At 39.2% G+C, this 16,106-nt stretch overlaps 1 long non-coding RNA gene across 1 annotated transcript; it reads left to right on the forward strand.

Annotated features, from left to right (window-relative positions):
• The first annotated feature begins 9,625 nt into the window (after positions 1-9,625).
• Positions 9,626-15,466, forward strand: LOC119865132. The gene is made up of 4 exons (XR_005376009.1): positions 9,626-9,685; positions 10,610-10,698; positions 11,410-11,574; positions 15,161-15,466. It is a non-coding gene; the product is annotated as an uncharacterized LOC119865132 (long non-coding RNA).
• Positions 15,467-16,106: the final 640 nt, after the last annotated feature.

Below are 16,106 nucleotides of genomic sequence, written 5' to 3' on the forward strand. Positions count from 1 at the left end.
CTTATCTAAAAGAGTCTTCTCATCTTTAAAGTGAGGACAATAACACCATCTTAATTATCGCATTTCCTGTGAGGGGTTGTATAAGGAGTCAAATGACATGTTCTATGAAATGGTACTCTGCAATGGTAAAGAGCTTCTAGATGTTGGTGAAAGCAATTATTATTAATGAATTCTCGAACATTTCCTCCCACAACTGGCTCAGAAGAGTTCCCACTCACTTCAAGGAACTGTGTTCTCAGGAAACATCCCCTTCTGGAACAACAAGTGAAGTAAGCTGGTCAAGAGGCTTCGGTGCCCATAATCAGTGCCCCTGCCATGCTTACAAAGACAGTTGAGTATAATGAGATGGAAATGTAGCAGAGAAGGTTGGTTACAAAGAAATGTCACTTCAGCAGTAACAGGTGGTGATAGCGGCTATGGGTGCTATGAGTGCTATGGGTGGTGTTCCTTTGATCTCCAGATGGATACCTGAGGCAGACATGCCCAGGTGGCTCCAGGCAGCAGTGTTTTCTCTTCAGCAACACGTTTCCAGGCAGCCTTGCTGTGATGTTCCCATGTATTAACATCAAGAGGGAGTGGAATCCAGAAATCAAAAGATTCGGTCTTTTTAATTAAAAGAGGTCAAAACAAAGCAGAATACAGAGGGAGGCAAAACAACCTCCACAGGACGTAAGCCTGATTTTGACCCTTGTCATTTCTACACGGTAATAGAGTGGACTGTCAGGAAGCCACTAGTAGGTAGCTGGTGGAGGTGCAGGTGAAAATAAGACAGAGCCGGGTGTGAGAGCAGCGCTAGATCCACGACACCCTCAACTTGTAACACATTTGTACATCATGTGCATTTGCCAGCAGCTTCCCTGCCTTTCAAGAGGGAATCTAGCAGGAAGATTGCTAAAAGGAAACTATCTGGAAGCCAAATTTCCATCTATGTGAGGACAAGCGTGGGACCACCCTGTGCTGAGGGTCCCAAGGACACGAGCATTTTGAAAGATGTGTCCTGGTCTTCATCATGGGTTTGAACAATTCATTCCACCTGGTCTTTCCCAGCTTGCATTCCTCTAGAATTTAAAAAGGAAAAAGGCAGGCTCTCTCTGTCTTGCCCTTATCACTTGCAGATCAGAAACAAGGATATTAAGTCAGTTCCTGAAGAAGTGACATAGGAAAGCTATGTAAGACTTTAAATTCTTGATGATGTGGAAAAATAGGATGATCTTGGGTGTTTCCGGTCTCCTTGTAGAATTGAATCATTGTGTGTGTTAGCCATGACCATATTTCACTGATTTGTTCACATCTTCTTCTCCCTAGCTTTACTGCTTGAACAGTGCCTGTAATGAGCGGAAACATATTTGCCTCTCCTAACTGTCAGAGATGACGCAGGGAAGCCAAATTAATGTGGGAGGTACTGTTTTGCTTCTAATTAACAAGGGTTTTCAAGTATTGTGTAAAGAAAAAAAGTCGACATTCAAAGGGTTGGAATCCCTTGCCCTTTTCAATGTTTTTTCTTTAAGAAAAAAAAAAAAAAAAAGGAAATGCTATGTGTACAATCCAATGGAAATGATAGGGATAGCTAGAAATGAAATCTGAAAAAAAAATTAAATCATCCAGGTACCACAAAGCAAGGCACAGCTGAAGGTACCTTATTACTTTATATCTTCTCATTCTAAATAACTACTGTTATATAATATGAATCATTGATGTTTAATAATAGAAATAACCACAGTCAGATGCCAAATCAAGAAGAAAGGATCTGTACTTTGAAAAAAAGAACTCTCTTAATGTACGTGCCACATAAACGTTCAGGGCTTGAGCTCTGAAAGGAATCCTGCAGTGGGGAGCTATTGAGAAAAGCAGCTCTGAGCAAAAGAGGGGGGGGGTGCAAAGCTAGATTCAAGTCTGGCTCTTTCCCAGCTGAAGTAAGTGACACTATGAAAGTACGTCTAGGCCTAGCTGTGTGTGTGAATTCAGCACACACTGACACCCTTTCTGGTTGCCTAGTAGCAGCTGGCAAAATTCAACGTGCTGTGTGTCCATCCATCAAAAATACCTACTGACAGGTCTAATAAGAAGAGAGCTCAGCATTATGCATCTTAAGGGAATTAAAAAAAAAAACACTAGACATTATGACTCAAAGACAAAAAGCAAAACATAAAAAGAAAAATATCTCTTCAGGGAAAAATAGCAATAAATAGAAGGTATTAATATTGCAGAGTGCAATGTATTAACAGTGAAAAGTCAAAAGTAAAGAGATGCCCACTGGTAGTATTCAGTAAGTCCCAAGAAATGAAGAGAGTATATTCGAGATGAGGATGTAGACTCAATCATTTATGCTTTCCCTGAAAAGGGGGAGTTTTCAGCAGAGAAAGAATCGATGGAGAACATCTATGAGAATTCACAGGTGAGTGCAATGTGCTGTTCAAAGGTACTATACGAGAATACATTTAGCCGCAGGTAACAGAAAAATATCATGGACAGCAATTCAAAGTAATGGAGATTCCTGTGTCTCAAAACACAGAAAGTCAAAAAAAAAAAAAAAAAAAAACACAGAAAGTCTGGAGGTGGACAGCTGCTGGCATCAGCTTTGCAGTCTCAGAAGATCAAAGCTGGAATGTCTGTGAGTTTCTGGGCCCTTCCTCTTGACCACAAGATTGCTGCTGCAGCTCCAGTCATAACTTCATTCAAGGTAAAAACAACAAAAGGAAAGAAAGAATAAAAAGGAGATAGGAGGGCAGCCCGGGTGGCTCAGTGGTTTAGCACTGTCTTCGGCCTAGGGTATGATCCTGGAGACCCAGGATTGAGTCCCATGTCGGGCTCCCGGCATGGAGCCTGCTTCTCCCTCTGCCTCTCTCTCTCTCTCTCTTTCTCTCTCTCTCTCTCTATCTCTCATGAATGAATGAATGAATGAATGAATGAATGAATAAATAAATAAATAAATAAATAAATAAGATAGAAGATGGGAGTGAGGAAAGAAGGAATGAATAGTAATCACGGTATATGTAGTATAAGGCACTGTTGTTAGGAAACGTAAAAACAATCCCCGAGCCCCCATTCCCTCCGCAGGCTACTACTTGTAGCTCACTGGCCAGAATTATTTCTCACTTCTCTATCACAGAGAGTCTGATAAGGTGAGCCTTGAGTTTTTCCAGTCTCCAGAAGGGCGGGCTGAGAGAGGTTGGGAATGCCTGATGATCCACCAAGGGTCAACACCTGCTATAATTGGACACGCACATGATAGGAAATACAGGAGACAATGAGACTAGTTTGAGGAACTGAAACTATCTGGATGGTATTTCGAAAGATCTTGCAAAGCACACACAGCCACAGCACAAAAGTAAATTGTGGGTAGGAATAACATCTAGAATATCTTGTTTACAAAAACATTCACACCCTTATATTACACTTTCACACTTTTATGCACTGGAAAACTTTCCACCCATGACAGAAGGGCAGTCATCTCTGAAACAGGATATGGCAGTAATTCGCCTTGCTGCACGCAGGAATTCTCTGACACAGGTTAAGCAGGGAGAGAGAAACCACTTTCATCAGAGCAAAACTACAAAAATGAGTTGTAAGAATAGAATATATCTACTTAAAGAATCTCCCGCGCAAGTTCCACATTTCACCCTATCCCTTCTCTGCTCTGTCATCAAACAAGTGACATCTGTTTTATGTGGTGCCAAGGCACTTTGTCTTGTTCGTGGATGTTTTATTTATTCGCAGGCACGCCCTACTTGGTACCCGTGTCCTGTTACCTTGAATGATGGGTGAGAAGATGGGAGTGCTCCCCTCTGCTTACACCCTGTCAATGGAGTCTTTACACATTGGGTCTTTGGAGGCTCCGTACCATGCTGTCATTTGAACTGTTACTATTTTGCTTTGAAAGGTGAGCAGCCTGAGAGGTGGAGAAGTAAAGTTAAATGACTGAGGAGGAGCACATCATGAAGATGCAGCCTGGTGCACAAGCCAGCCAGTTGGACTGCAGAGTCTGTGACTCTTCCTGGGCACTGCCCTGACTCTGGAATTCTAAGGGACTTGCCAAGGACTGCAGCAAGTAGCATAATTGCTGGATTAAGCTGGATACTGAATAAGTGAATGAATCCAATTCCACTTTGGCCTCAAAAAAGAGAGTAAAACTGGGACACCTGGGTGGCTCAGTGGTTGAGTATCTGCCTTTGGCTCAGGGTGTGATCCCGGGGTCCAGGGATTGAGTCCCTCATCAGGCTCCCTGCAGGGAGCCTGCTTTTCCCTCTGCCTGTGTCTCTGCCTCTCTCTGTGTGTCTCTCATGAATAAATGAATAAAGTCTTTAAAAGAGAGAGAGAGAGTAAAACCAATTAAATATTTTCCAATTTTAAGAATACCAAGTGAGTTTGATTCAAGTCATTCTGGTCATCTGAAGGCCTTTGTATGTATGGTTCAGGGAACATCATCAAGACAAACCTAAGGATGTCAGGATGTCCCTAACAGGACACAGAGGCAACAGGACCCTATGGAAAGAGTGGGAGCTTTAAAATAAACAGCCTAGATGTAACTCTTAGCTCTACCTACTGCTAACTAGTGCCCTCTGCTACTTGCTGAAGTTCTCGGAGTCATCTTCTCCTCTCGTGTACAGATAGGGTTGATAATGCCTACCTGGTGGAGAGAATTAGGAAGAGAACTTTGCACAGTGCCTAACACACATGGTTGGTGCTCTACAGAGGACAACAAATGTTAGTAGGGTAAGCCCTCTGTTATCACCATGGTCTCCACAGTTTAATATTCTGTGGGTTCAGAACCTCCCCAGGTGTGACACCAAGGGGGAAATAGAGTCAGCAGGACAGTACCCCAGGTCCCTGACAAACCAGAATAGGGCAATCCAGGGTTCAGTGCCACCTAATGAAAAGATCATAAATAATCTAGTGTCAAAAGTGTTCCAGCACACAAGAAATGCAGTAGAGAGGATGTCAAAGATTCCAACAGTTTAGGGAATGGAGAGATGAAAGGACCTAAAAATGGAGTGGAAAGGGAGGTGTGAAGAAAACCGGGGGGGGGGGACCCAGAGAGAAAGATCCATGGGAAGGATGGAATGTTCCACAATTTAAAAAGTTGAAGTTTTAAAACATAAATAAATAAATAAATAAATAAATAAATAAATAAATAAATAAATAAATAAAGCCTTTGAATTTCACAAAACGGTTACTCCCAAGAGTGAGGTGGAATGGAATTGCCAGTGATAGCTAGAAAATGGCCGAATAAGCAGTGAAAGCTTGGCAGTTGAAAGGCAGAGTTGCAGACAAAGGTCAAGCAAGGTTTTCGGAGGGCTTGCTTTAGAACAGGGTTTCTCAACCTGGGTGCTATTGATGTCTTGGCCTAGATAATTCTTTGTTGTAGGAGCTGTTCGGTGCATTGTGGAATGTTTAGCAGCATCCCTGGCCTCTACTCTCTGGATGCCAGTAGACTCTCCCACCCCAAAGTCACAATAAAAAAATATCTCCTGACATTGCTCAGAGTCCTTGGGGGGGACGGGGTAGGGAAAGAGGAATGCTCTAGGAAATCACTGTCTGTTGAAAGCCACTGCTTTAGAATGCAGAGACCCCTGTGCATTTTAAACCACAAGGAAAGAAATATATAAATAGTTTCAATTTCTGTCATGTCAAGCTTTTCTGTTTCATATCAATATAAAGGGGGAAAATGCCAAAATTTCAAACGGTAAACAGAAAAAAGAAATATAGCAATGACTGTCAACTTAAGGGGATGGAAATCAGCAGTTCTTTGTTGATTTTCCATGCAATAGTGCAAGGAAAGATGACTTTGGGAGAAAGTCTTGGACTGTACTTCAATTTTATTTAATTTCAGGATAGGACCAAATTAAGAATAAAGAATGTCTACTTATGAAATTTTCAAAAAATATTGTTATCGTTTGAAAATAAATTTCCAGCCAAGAGATTTGAAAGAACTCAATAGGCTTATACTACTCTTACTGTATGGATGGAAAAAAGAAATGAATATGACAAGAAGTCTTTATAGACTTAGCTTGTCTTTTAGCTTTTTTAGACATGATGCATTTGGAGTCTTTCAATTGTTCCTACCTCCCGGCTTTCTTCCAGTATGAAAGCTTTGGCATTCAGTCATGAAATAGAGCACCCCAGTTGCTCCTATTTTTAAACAGATTCTGCAGAGTTGATATTAGTATGGTTTTAATGTTTTAGGCAGAAGTTCAAAAAATAAATAATTCAACCCCATATCTTTACTTTGTTGCATATTAAAGAAATATAATTCATAATAAACATCTGCTTTTCTGTAATAGTGTAACAGACGGCAAAGAAAATTGGGTGTGAGAAACAGCATATACCCATGCATATATGTAATTAAACCTTAAAAGAATAGCTGAGTGATTTTTTTTTTGTACCAGTCTAAGCATTAATAATGCTCAAGTAAGTGTCATGTCTTATAAATGTGCTATCGTAGATATAATGGCCTGGTCCAATGGTAACACCTGTTAAGATTTCTTGATTGATAGAGTGCGCTCAGAGATACATACTAGGGTGCTACTATAGGGAACCAAAACAACTGATCAGCTCAGCAAGGGGGAAAAATCAATAAAATTGGTTATTTGGTATTGTGAACACACCTCTCCAAAAGAGGCGATCACATTTAATTTTCACTTTCCAATTGTTTGCTCTAAATTGCTTTGATAAGAACTTACAGGAAATTACTACAGAGATTGCACGGTGTTATCTTTATACCAAAATATATAACGCTTATATTTCCTTCTGTCTCTTATCAAATATGTCCCTGAAGAAATAATGGATATTTGAAAAAGTAATTGCTGGATTTTCTGGAAAAGTCCCCAAAGATAAGGGCTTTAATTTTAAAAATAGCCATTAGGTTAAAACCAATAAACTCTGGTGTAGAGCATGTTGCAAATGAGGTCAAACTCTTGAGTTAATTCTGGAATAAGTTTATTTTGGTTTATTTCCATGACTATAAATTGTAGCTTCACACCAGGCCAGCCAACTCAAAACCACAGATGTTAGTCCAAGAGGAACTACTCTCTAGTATAAATGGATCAACTCAAACTCACAACCATCACTGGAAGAACAATTCCAAGTATATAGACCTTCCCTAAAATCAATTCCAAGTATATAGACCTTCCCTAATGATCCATTAATGGGGGGAAAAAATCAACCAGCAAACCTTGTTCTTGTGGCTGATCAATAATGTTACCATCATTTGCAGGGCGGGGGGGAACCATATGGTCGCCATTCTGAATTGCAATAAAAAAAGGAAAATTCTGCAATCAGCTCAAACTCAACCCAAGATTGCTAGTTATAAAGTATCAGTGTTTCTCTATAAATCAGCAAGGCAGATTGTAGATGTGGCTTGTAGATTCACAGTTAAGCTATATTATAGCCAGTCTCAGTCACTGTCTTAAAGTTGTTATTAAACAGGATTTGAAATGACATTTGTTTGAGACATGTGTCTTATTATAGGGTTTCCAACTGACAAGGAAGTTCTCAGAGGGTAAGAAGGTAGAGCACCTATATTCTACAGAATGAAGTTCCAAATGACAACAAAACCTTGACTGAAAACAATTAAAATCAATATTCCATTCCATACCATAAACACTCTAACCCCAGATATCTGGCACCCAGAAACTGGAGTCCTAAAGCAAGCTGACAGGAAGTTGAAGTGTTATTGATGCTGAAACAATACATAATGTTTTGAATGCTGCAAAAGGATGATGATAAAAACAGAAAAGAAGCTTTTAGCCTTGATTGGAAAACATCTTGCAGATGACTTCATCTGTTGTTGATAATTAATTTTACAAAAAAAAAAAAAGCAGCCATATTATCTCACCTTAGAGGTCCTGCAGTTGCTTATTTTTCACCTTATTTTTATGAAAATGAGGTTAAGTAACAAGAACACATGCCTGTCTTAGGGATTCCTTTTTAAAAAGCAATCTTACCATCCATACAGTTTCATCCAATTTTCTCAATTTATTACAGATTTACTAAAGACGTAAATACCTTCAACATTTACTATAATCGATGTTTAAAATATTTAACTTAAGGCCCTGTAAGAGTCTGAAAAGTCATTTTGTTTTTAATAGACCTTGTTTATTAAAGCATAAAATTAGAAAATACATCTTCAAAAGCTTATTCAAAAGGTATGATTGAAGCAAAGAAACAGAAGTCGGTATGATAGATGGGTAATCAGATGGCTTATTTTCAGCCACACCAGACCAAATATTTACAGTTCTGTTACAGAGCTCTTTCTAGTCAAGCTGCCTGAATTTTCTCTAAGTTGTTCTCAACCCCTGTGTATGTAGCTGGGGAGAGGGTGCGGTAAGGGTGGGAGAGTAGGGGGCTCAGGGGGAGGACATGTCAAAATGTTGTACCATGTAGCGCCTCTCAAATAGACTCTGACCCTGTAAGTCAGAGGGGGATCCAGTGTGGACCTTTTTTAATAAGTAACCCCGGTGATTCTGATGGAAGTGGTCCATGAACAATATTTTGAGAAATGTTGCAGCCGTCTGTTTAACACTTGAGAAGTCTTGCTTTACATCCTTAATATTCTCTTCCCAGCCACTCTCAGAAATGTATGCACCTCATGAAAGACTCCTCCTTACTGTTTCCTCCAGTCTCTGCCTCAAATCTTGCATCTCTCCCTGCACCACTTCCTTCCACTGACTTGGATACTTCAGACTGCCCTTGACTTCCTGAACCCGAACTTGTCTGATGTCAAGACACTAGTTCCCCTACAAATGCAATTTCCTGCAAGGTACAGACAGTTCTGTTCTTTCAGTGTATCTGCTGTCACAAGTGTATGACATTCTTATTTTGAGAAAGGCAGAGTGGTATAATGCCAAGAATCTGGTGGCTGGAGTCAGGAGACCTAGGTTTGCATCTTGATGCTGTACATTTTGACTTAGGATTTTGAGAAAGTCATTTGATGCTCTAAGCTCCAGTCTCCTCAGCTGGCAAAGATATCAAAAGAGGTAGAAATCATTTCTACCTCTTAGGGCTATTATTAGGGTTAAATGAGATAATCTCTGTGATAAAAATCCTTTGAAAATAGCAATTTCCTATATGGATATAAATTAGACTATTGGATAAATTTTTGAATATTTTTGAAAAGCAGGAAAAAAAATTGCCAAAGGTCATCTTGAAATTCTTATCGCATATGAAAGAAAATGTGAAACTTCTAGCTTCTTTCTCATGGAGGGTAAAAAGTATAATCCCTTAGTAGTAATTTAATTCTTTAGACACCAATAGTGCTAACCCTAGTGATCCAAAAACCAATTGTTCTGAATATTTCCCACTTTGGTGCCCCTTCCTTCTTTGCTCTGCCTTATTTTGATGTTCAGGAGGTAGCCCCTGTGTTCTACATCTCTCTCTGGCTGCCTCCTGAGTGAGGTGGTCCAACAGAGGTATAGCAGGAGATGGGTGGCAAAAGGACAGAAATTGGAGTATTTCTTCCCCACTCATTCCATTTTCATACCGCAGCTATGGTGGCAAGTGTACTGATCTACTATGACAATAGCCCTCTCTACACACTCCTACTGCTTACTGGTTTCCAAGTATACCATTTCCTCCTCTCTGCCCTTCAGCACTGGTGGGTGTGATAATAGCTTCCTACTTTCACTCCCTGAAGGGAACACTTCACTATCCTTCATGCGTTCCCGGTGGATTGCAGCCCCATACCTCTGTAAGTTATCTTTTTATTAAAGTCTTATTTGGATCATCTGGAATGAGCTCTGTTCCCTACCAGGACCCTGATTGATATAGCAATATGGTAGTAAGCCAACTACATGCATTGAATTTTTTAAAAACATAATTTTTTAAGTGTATTTATTTATTTGAGAGAGAGAGTGAGCATGAATGGGACATGGGGGAGAGGAAGAGAGAGAGAATCTCCAAGCATATTCTCTGCTGAGCAAGGAGCCCAACACAGGGTTCAATCTCAGGACCCTGAGATCATGACCTGAGTTGAAACCAAGAGTTGGATGCTTAACCAACTGAGCCACCCAGGCATCCTTGAAGAACATGAATTTAAGTTCACTTTCATGATTAGGGTTTTTTATTATTATAGATTATTTTATATCTTCCTTTTCTTAGTCATAAGCAGGTATTACTGCTAATATTGAATCATTTGCCTGAAGCAACATGGTAAAAACAAACTATTGCCCTAAAACTAAATTGAAACAAATTCTCTCTCCTGAAGAATCTCTGAAGTTTCTTGTTATCATGATGTACTTTGGCTTTGGGGTGTTTTTCTTTTCTTTGTTTTGTTTAAATGATTCATAGAAGTTTTCCAGTGGGTGAGGTGGTATTGTTCCCTGTTATTGAGGTGGGGTATGAAACGATTTCTTTCTTTTTTTTTTTTTTAATAAGTGCTTGTAAGTTTTTAATGTGGATTAAACTCCCTCAATATTTTTATGGAGAAAAATTAAAGAAGAAGTTATTAACATTGGAAAATAGGCTATCTCAATTACACAGTTACTTTTTCCCAATGGTTTCCTTAATATTTATATATTAACATCATAATGACTCAATACAATTTATACAATATGGAGCCATTATTGTGAAAAAAAAAAAAAAGACCCATTAAAATAATATCTCCATCCTACAGATGGACTCAAAACACCATAATGGCTCAGGGGGAGCCAAATGCAGGATTACATGATAGGCCAGAAGCTGTGTCATGGTCTACCAGGCCAGGTAAGTAATACACATTTTGCAGAAGAGCCAAGTAAATAGTTACAGAAACAGGAAAGTCTCTGTAGAGTAAATGTGCACTCAGGCAATTATTAAAATATGGATTATGGAAGATTCTCTTTTTTCCTTTTCTCTAGGCTTACCCTTTTAATAAGAACAAAAGTAAATCAAACATGTGTGCATAAGACACAGAATACATTCTAATAACTTCAGGGACTCTGTTTTAATTGACTAAAGGGATATATTTCAGAGTGGAGAAGTGACATCTTGAGACCCCTTCATTCTATCTGGGTGTTACAGCTGATATGGGCCTGTGTCAGGCAAGCTTAAGAACAATACGTGCTATTCTGATGCCTGGATATTATAGGTGCAGCAATAACTAGCTTGCAGAGCTTCAAAGAGCAGAAACGATTTCAACCTTAATAACCCCTGTGGCATTTTTCAATTTTCCAGGCTGCCAGTCAAATGAATGCATGTCTGGGAAGGAGAGGAGACAAGAAAGGGAAAAGATTAACCTCTGAGATCTATGATATAGACTCCATTGGCTAAAATTGGTCATATGTTAGGAAAAAAAACATGGGTAGGGACAGCCTTCCCCAAACACTGAGTGTGAATGTTAGAACAAAGATTCTAGGAGAGGAACTGGGATCCTGAGGGTTGCCTGGCTGAAATAATCTTGGAATGTTAATCACCCTTAGTCGCTTCTTCCTCTAGGTTGAAAGAACTCAGCAGTCTCCTGATCTTCAAGCCAATTAGCTCAAGAGATAGTTCTACAGAAATCTGCACTGTCTTTTCAAATGAGAAAGGCTTGCAGAAAACTCAGACTCGCCACTGCCTAACCCATTGGCTCTCACCAGAAGTGAGCAAACGGAACTCTTGGTATGGTGCCTTCCTCATACACACGCTACTGCCTGGTTTCCCGGGCTTCCTTATTCTATTGGGAAATTAGAAACTTTCCCCCAGGAGGTGAAGAACTCCTAATTAAGGATGTCTCTGAGAAAGCTAAGATTACTTCTATTGCCAAAAGGGGAAAATACAAATTATGTGTGGAATGAATATGCTCAAAAAAGAAGCCATTGTGCTGATGACTCACCACATCTTGACTTACTTCTTGCATTCCCAGGTATCAAACACTTCCAAGTTCTCTTTCAAAGAGTTCTTGAACCTCTGCTTTTTCATCAATGTTCCTCCCAAAACCTTTGTGCAAGCACAGGGTGTTCCAAAAATAAGACAAGAAATCACTCATTTCGGGAGTGAGGAAGGGTTTTTGAAAGCAAGAGGGGAAACTATGAGGGAAAGTCTATCGACTCTATCAGAAATCACCAGTTCCAGCCCTTGAGTTTTAGACAGGGTCACCATGATATTGCCAAGGGGCTGCTTAACCTGATCTAATCCTTTTTTGTTAATTCATCTATTTACTTATTCATTTATTCATTCAATAGAGATGTGTTCCATAGATACAATGTGCAGAATTCTGTGACAGACATTAAAGATAAATAAGAGGTAAATGAAACCCAAAAACATATATGTTGCTAAGAATAAGCCTGCTCCACCTTAATTTAATTCATTTCTTGTCTGATTAACTGCAAAAGTGTCCCAGCCCAGTATCCTTCTAATGCACTCTCCACACTGCCCCCAGGACAGTGACACTTTCAAATGAATCTCTGCTGTGATGTCTTCTGTTTTAAACCACCACAGCCCTCCCTTTACTGCAAGACAAAGACCAACATTCTTAAAATGGTGCACAAGGTCTGTGGAAACCTTGGCCTGGTCTTAATCTTCAACAGTATCTTGCACACTTCTTCCTTTACACACTGAACTTCTTTCATTCTGGACATATTATTATTTTTATTATTTTATTTAATTTTTTAAAGATTGTATTTATTTATTAATGAGAGACACAGAGAAAAAGGCGGAGACACAGGCAGAGGGAGAAGCAGGCTCCATGCAGGGAGCCCGATGTGAGACTTGATCCTAGAACCTGGGATCACGCCCTGAACCAAAGGCAGATGCTCATCTGCTGAGCTATCCAGGCACCCCTATTATTTTTCAATAAACTTTTAATTGGAATAATCTTAGATTTATATAGAAGTTAAATAGATAGTAGAGAGTTCCCATATGCTGCTCACTCAGTTTTTGTTTCCCCTAACATTACCATCTTTCATTACTGCAATGTTAGTCAAACCTTAGAGACCATTAACATTAACACTAGTACACTGTTATTAACTAAACTCTATACGTGATTCAGATTTCACTAGTCTTTCCATTAACGTCCTTTTTCTCTTTTTTGGATCCAATCAAGCCAGCTTTTTAAATTTTTATCCCATCACACAGTCTTTATGTATTCAACTGCATTGTTTAAAAGAGGGTCTTTTATCCTCACTACTTGCCGCAGACTTTTTGTTATGTGGTTTCTACTCATCATTCAGATCTTAGCTCAAAAGTCATTTCCTCAGAAGTGTTGTTATTATTATTATCATCATCATCATCAATAATTAACTTCGTGGGATCCCTGGGTGGCGCAGAGGTTTAGTGCCTACCTTTGGCCCAGGGCGCGATCCTGGAGACCCGGGATCGAATCCCACGTCAGGCTCCCGGTGCATGGAGCCTGCTTCTCCCTCTGCCTGTGTCTCTGCCTCTCTCTCTCTCTCACTGTGTGCCTATCATAAATAAAAAATAAATAAATAAATAAATAAATAAATAAATAAATAAATAAATAAATAAATAACTTTGTCCCTGAAGTCTGAGTCTAGGGCTGGTTCCTCTGTTACATGCCTTCATACAACCACTCCTTTGTAGCACTTTCCTCAGTCTGTCATTATACCTTCCATGATGTGATTATTTAATTTTATGTCCATTTGCAACTAGACTCTAAGGGTCATGAAGGGGGAAAGCCTATCTATTTTTCCTTCATTGTGCCCTCAAGACTTAGCATGGTGTGTGGCATATAGAAGGTACTCAAGAAATGTGTTGATTTAATAAGCAAATGAAGAATAAATGAATGAAAGAAAGAGGGCATCTGGTTGGCTCAGTCAGTTTTTAAGCATCAGAATCTTGATTTCAACTCAAGTCATGATCTCAGGGTCCTGAGATCAAGCCCTGAGTAAGGAAGGCCCTGTAGTCCGTGGAGAGGCTGTTTCCTCTCCCTCTCTCTCTACCCCTGCTCACACACTCTCTCTCTCTAAATAAGTAAATAAATCTTTTCTAAAAAAAGAAAGTTAAGTGATAACAGCAGAAACACATTATAGAACATCAAAATGAGTGAGAGAGAACATAGACAATCACAGGACCTTAAAAGAGTAAAAGATCTAAGTGACAGTCAGAATTATAGGAAAACTTGATGGCAATAGAGTGGAACTTTACCTGGTCCTTTCATTCACGCAATTAACAGTTACTGAGCTCTTAATGTGTTTTGTTCATTTTAAGCAAGGAAATGATATAATCAGTACGATGTTTTATAAAAATAATGCAGTGATATGGAGAATGGATTGGAGCAGAAAGTACCTAAAAATTGAAAGAAAAAAAGACACATAATAATCCACCTAAGAAATACTAGGATTTGAACTAAGGCAGAGGTGGTGAAGATAAGGAAATATTGAGGAAGACAATTCAACAAAGACTTGGAGACAACAAATAATAGAATAAGAGATTCTCAGTAGAAGAAATGGCAATAAGAACAAGTTATTAGTTAAAAATTAGCATGATTGGGAATACTTCTTCCATGGTGAAGTGACAATTCTTCCAAGTTGAATACAAGGGCTCATGATGTAAGCAATGGAATAGAGACTTGAGTAGATGAATTCTTCTTTGGAAGAGTCAAGGAGATTGGATTTTATAATATTAGTAATGAGTCATTAAGCAATAACGACATGATGAAAGTGAAATATAGGATGAAGAGAATTGAGACTAAGAAAGGTGCATTAAGAGGCTGCTGAAGTTCAAATGAAAGCAATCTGAGCACTGTTTGAGTGCAAGCATTAGAAACAGAGGAAGTGGCATACCTACAATACTTTTTAAAAGATTGATTTATAAGTACACAAAACAGCATCCAATGTAGTATCTACTACAGATACTTTGTCCTCAATAGTTTTAGTTGACTTAATCTTTCTTATGGAGAAAACATTCTGGAAGAGAAGTGTATTTTGTGTATCCATAAATATTCATTGAGAACCCTTTATATGACAAGTACATGGAACGTACAAAATAATTGTACACACATGGTCCTCCTCTGAAATATTTTTTTTCACTCTTTCGGCTTTCGGGAGAAATGAATACATGTGATATACTCCTATGGTCATCATCCTCCAAGATGGCCCCAAGGATTTCCACCCCCTTGCCTTCATACACTGTGTAGTCCCTCCAACACCGTATGATGGTTTGTCTGTGAGACCAGTGACATAGAACAGAAGTGATGGTTTATCATCTCCCAGAAAAGACTGCAACTTCTGTTTTGGCTTTCTCTCAGATCACTAATTTTGGGGAAAGCCAGCTACTATGTCTTGAGGATATTCAGGCCACCTGTGAGGAGGCACATGTGAGAAAGAAGGGAGGCCTCTGGATAGCAACTAATGAGGAACTGAGACCTGCCAACAGCCAAATGAGTGAGCTTCAAAATGGATTCTCCACCCCCAGTCGTGAGTTGATGTGACTGCACCTGTTGCAACAGCTTGACTGCAGCTTGAAACCATGAGCTAAAACCATCCAGCTAAGATGCTCCCCAATTCCTGTACTTTAGAAACTGTGAGAGCAAATAAATGTTTGTTGTTTCAAACTGGTTTCTTTTGGGGTAATTTGTTACACAGCAATGGGTAACTAAAACAATTTCATGCTACTAAACATTGAAAACCACCAAAAAAAAAAAAATCATGTTTCCATCTTTATCCTAGCTGCTAAGAAGTACAAGCGAAATATTATTCTTGATTTTGGTTGCTTTCCTCAGACTAAAGTTGTTGATTTTTCCTTCCTCCTCCTTTCATTTTTCGGTTCCTATCATTTATCTTCTGTGCACTGATTTTGGTTTTATTTTACCTATTCATTTACTATAAAGCTCCTAAAGACTTTTTTTGGAAATAGATGCAGGATAAAACAATAAAGTAAAAATAGTAGACGTCAGATAGGATTCCATCCACCATCAGAGAGATCACAATCTCCTTGGAGTGAAAAGAGAGCAAGTCACATGACATAGTCTAATACTAGCGCTCAACCACATAGAGATTGCTAGTAGAATTCCAAGAAAATGGATCGCAGAAAAGTTGTGGTTTAAGTCAAGTTCCCCAGAAGCAAACCTTGAGATGAGATTTGCATTATGAAACTACTCTCAAAATAAACTGCTAAGGGAAGGAAGAAAGCAGGACAGGAAAGGGGAAGAAGCCAAGGCAGGGTAATATTTCAAAGTCTCAGAGATGATAATT

This window comes from Canis lupus, chromosome 22 (assembly GCF_011100685.1).
Source record: "Canis lupus familiaris isolate Mischka breed German Shepherd chromosome 22, alternate assembly UU_Cfam_GSD_1.0, whole genome shotgun sequence".
Classification (NCBI taxonomy): Eukaryota; Metazoa; Chordata; class Mammalia; order Carnivora; family Canidae; genus Canis; species Canis lupus.